Source organism: Chenopodium album, chromosome 7 (genome assembly GCF_948465745.1).
Source record: "Chenopodium album chromosome 7, dcCheAlbu1.1, whole genome shotgun sequence".
Classification (NCBI taxonomy): Eukaryota; Viridiplantae; Streptophyta; class Magnoliopsida; order Caryophyllales; family Amaranthaceae; genus Chenopodium; species Chenopodium album.
In genome coordinates this window covers 47,411,010-47,415,608 of record NC_137840.1, presented here as the reverse complement: position 1 = coordinate 47,415,608, position 4,599 = coordinate 47,411,010, and the positions used below count along the sequence as shown (strand labels likewise).

The 4,599-nt window shown below is 47.7% G+C and overlaps 1 long non-coding RNA gene across 1 annotated transcript; it reads left to right on the top strand.

Annotated features, from left to right (window-relative positions):
* Positions 1–2,789: 2,789 nt before the first annotated feature.
* Positions 2,790–3,622, top strand: LOC145637849 (uncharacterized). Its single transcript, XR_014114514.1, has 3 exons — positions 2,790–2,999; positions 3,071–3,232; positions 3,305–3,622. It is a non-coding gene; the product is annotated as an uncharacterized LOC145637849 (long non-coding RNA).
* Positions 3,623–4,599: the final 977 nt, after the last annotated feature.

Genomic DNA, 4,599 nt, shown 5'->3' with positions numbered 1-4,599 from the left:
GAAAGCTACCGGATAATACTTTCCATGCCTGAGGAAAGTCGACAAACGAATTTGGTGTCATTCTATGCTTGAAGAATTCCACCGATAATGCCTTCCATACTTGAGGAAAGCCGACAAAGGGATTTTGTGGTTTTCTATACTTGAAGAAAAATCCACTGATGATGCTTTCCATGCCTGAGGAAAGCCAACTTGGCGGTTTTCTATACTTGAAGAAAAATCCACCGATAACGCTTTCCAAGCCTGAGGAAAGACGACTTGGCGATTTTCTATACTTGAAGAAAAATCCACCGATAACGCTTTCCAAGCCTGAGGAAAGCCGACTTGGCGGTTTTCTATGCTTGAAGAAAAATCCACCGATAACGCTTTCCAAGCCTGAGGAAAGCCGACTTGGCGGTTTTCTATGCTTGAAGAAAAATCCACCGATAACGCTTTCCAAGCCTGAGGAAAGCCGACGATCGCTAAAAATTGATGGTGGTTCGATTATCCCCGAACGTGGGCCGCAGATAATTCAAAATTTTAAGCCGATTATCCGACCATATTAAATGCTTAAAATGCCGAAAAATAGGCTTTGACGCTTGCCAGGGGTAAAATGGTAATTTTAGCCCCCCCTTAAATATCAGTTGGGATTTTCTGCGTAACTGTAGCAAAAAATAATCGCCCAAAAAACTCGGAAAGTCAGTCAAACTGGTCAAAAAGCTAAGAATATTCCCTGACCAGGCTCAGATTTGCCGCGCCACGTAAGCAGGTTGCCGTGACACGGTCAAGGCTTCCCGTCAGACGGGACAAGGATCCCGTGTCACGGGACCCCTATTTTTCTTTTTTCTTTTTCTTTTTTTTTTTTTTTCCTTTTTCGCTGTTTGAATCAGTCAACAACGACTCTTTTTGCTCCTTTTTTGTCCTTTTTTGCCTTTAAATCCGCTTGCACCATTTCACCATTTCACAATTTTTTCTTGCCTTCACACTTGCTTTCACCATTTTAGCTTCTCTCTTCCCAAAAGCTGCCGCGCCACGCCTGGGGTTAACCGCCGGCCGTTCAAAACTCGCCGTGACACGGTAACGGAGACCGTGACACGGTTAGTCTCTTTTTTTTTTCTCCTTTTCTTTTTGCTTTGCTGCGGTTGTTTGGCTACTGCGCTGCTGCTGTTTCGTTGCTGCTTCTGTTTCCGTTCCTGTACTGCCGCCCAGTTCACCGGAGCTCCGTCAGCCTTGAAGGTTTGCCGTGACACGGTTGCTCTTGACCGTGACACGGTTTCTCTTGACCGTGACACGGTTAGTCTTGTCCGTGTCGCGGCAGCAGCGCTGGTGGCCGGAACACATTTTCGAGTTTTGGAGTTCGAATTTCACCAATTTTGTTGTAATTTCTCGATCTTCTCCTCATTTTCGACCCTTTACAAACATCCATGTAAGCTCCCTTTGATTTTTGTTTTGAATTTGCTTCACATTAATAATTTCATGACAAACCCTAAAAAATCAATTTGGGGTTTTTTTATTTTGAAGCTTTATGTTGAAATTCTTGCCACGATTTTACTTGTATATGTGTACATGTATGTTTGTGAGAAATTTGAGACAAAAATTGCATGATTTGATGGAGAATTGAGCAAATCACCATTTTTGGGTGCTACTTTGTGAAATAACGTTCATGTTTCGAAATGGTAAAAAAAATGATGGTGAATTTTGTGAAATGATGTGTTGTTTCATATTTTGCATATGTACTACATTGTCATGGAGAACATAGTATCATGCGGCTAGGAGAACTGTAGTATTAGTTTGTCATGGAGAAACTAAATACCATAATTTTTGCCAATCTTTAGCCTTGAGGTAAAAATTTGGCATATAATTCAATAAACAACTAAATAACTCAGGAAATGATGCTAAGTATTTAGATTATTATTTTGCAATTTAAAATGTTTAGGAAATGATGCTAAACAATTAGATTTTAATAAAATTTAGCATATAATTCAATAAACAAACTAAATAACTCAGGAAATGATGCTAAGTATTTAGAATTTTATTATAAATATGCAACTTGAATTAAATGTTTAGGAAATACTGCTAAACATTTAGATTTTGACAATAGCATGCCTAGATGACGAGATTGCGACCTTTCTACCCGCGGCCGGCGTCGGGCTTTTCGGGAGGACACTCCCACTGTCCCTGAGGGCGTGGACGACGAAGTCTTGGAGTCCGAGCCTCGGACTTCTACGAGTAGGGGTAGGTGGGTTCCACCTCCGTGGACCCCAGACCAGTTGGTTTTTTGCCGTGAAAACCACGTTTCTCACCGCGCACTCTCCGGCATAGTCGATGGCACACTTCGCCAGCATGGTTCCGGGGCCAGTGATTTGATCCCTCGACTTCACCAGGTCATTACGGGGGATCCTGCTACGAGCGCCCTATGGGAGTCGTCTGGCTTGGTCGATTTCTACGCGGCGGTTGTAGGGTTTCGCAGCCCCCGGGGTTGCGGTGCGACGGTTGTTCGTGCATTGTTGGAGTATTTCTGGGATACTACCAACACATTTCACTTTGCTTGGGGGGAGATGACGGTGACCCCCTTAGACTTCAGCATGATCAGCGGGCTGCGCTTTACTGACCGGGCCGTAGGCCAGATGTCTGATCTATCCTGGACATCGGCTGAGGTAGTTGATTTGTTGGGTCCGATCGTTCAGCACATCAGGACTCGACCGGTGTCACGAGGTGGTCCTAGGAGTGGACGATCGGAGTCGGCTTCAGTTCTTGCTCGTGGCTTTGATATGGAGGATACAACGACCGAGCAGCGGGTGCGGATCTTCATCTTGATCCTGATTTCTATGACCCTTTCACCCGACAGGAGTTCTCGTGTGCTCCTCTGCTACCTCCCGTCTTTGACCAGGATCTCCGAGATAGGGTCCTACAGCTGGGCCAGTCTTGGGTACGCGGATCTTCTGCTGTCTTTGCGTCATGGCTGTCGTCAACTGAATGACGAGTCCCCGGTCACCGTTTACGGCCTGTGGAGAGTCATAGAGGTGATGATCTTTTCCCTTTTTGTTTCATTTTGACTTGTTCGACTCGTGTACTAAGTATCGCTTTATTGCAGATATGGTTCTACGAGTACTTCCCAGGCTTGGCTCCTCGCTGGCGTCGGGGAGCGGTCCACGACTTTCCTGTCGGGGCCGGCTGGCGCGACCGAGGAGAGTCGCGGGTGGAGTCTGTTCCGGCGCTTCGTGGGCTACTACGCCGTGGCACCTCTTCTGTTGGCGTAAGGATTAGTCATGTCCTTTCCTTCTGAGGTTATTTCCGTCGTTCATGCCTAACTTTTTCTGATTTCCAGGTCCCCATCGATGTCCAGTACCGTCCTTGGGCCGGGATGACTGACTTACCCGAGGCCCTACGTCTTTCAGCGTACCGTACCATCTTGGTTGGTACTGGGCGCTTCGTCTGGTATTTAGGGGAGCGAGTCGTCCTTTAGCATAGCGGCGATCACTTTGTGGTGCCTTCTTCCCCGCCAGAGTCGATGCTGGACTCTCGCTTGATCAGAGGGCTGATCAACAGGGGAGAGCGCTACACTATTCCGTGGCAGGAGCTCGTTCATATGGAAGGTGACTACGCGCGGGATTTTCTTCCCTCTCTGGCTCCTCCACCCCGACTTCCCGAGGTATGATTTCTTTCGAGAATCTTCTATGCTAGTCTCTGTTTTAAATAGTCGAATAACTTGATTATTCGATCATATTTTCAGACGACCATTCACCCTGTGGGGAGGATTCAGATTCCTCCTCAGTCTGTCCGCTACCCTGGGCCGATCGGTATCACAAAGGACCATATTGCTGACGCGCCAGAGGGTTATAGACAGGCGCAAGAGTCAGTTCCCGAGGTTTTTAAGCCGGTGAGTTTTCTTCGACGCATTACCCACTCTTTTAATGCTGCTTATTACTGATTTTTCTTTGTTTTATCCTCAGCCTAACCGCCCGGAGGTGATGGGAATCATGAAGCTGGTGGACGCGCTCAAGTATTGCATCATCAAGTTTCGGCGTGGTACGAGTTGTCGGAGCTCTAGCGACGTCCTTGAGGTATCACTTATTATTTTTTCATTTCTACCATTTGTTTTATCTTGCATCCTTGACACTTTTTGATTTTGTGTTTTTCAGGAGCGACGGAGGTCCTGCTCGCGCTCGAGGCCCAGAGGCTCGGACGAGGAGGAGCTTGGTCGTGGTAGACGATCTCCCGAGGTTCATCGGCGTTCTCAGCGAGAGCCTCAGACTACTCAGCCGTTCCAGGAGGCTCAGTGGCAGCAGGGTCAGTCTTCTCAGCGTCCGTCATTTTCACAGCCTCCAGTTCCTGAGTTTGGGTCTCCTTTGGATCCTGGTTCTTTCTCGGCCCCATTATCTGGGATTCCTCCACCACTGTCGGGCTTGTTCTCGGTTCCGTTGTATGGGACGATGCCTTCGCCGACGATTCTAGTATCTTTGGGCCAGTCTACTCCATTCTCCGGCTGGACGGGTCCTGCTTTGAGCTTGGCTACTACTGGGCCTACGGGGACTAGTAGGGACGCTACTCCCCGTACTCGGATGGTCGAGGGACTCTTTGGTTCGCCGTTCCCATATACCCAGGGCGAACCACATGCACAGG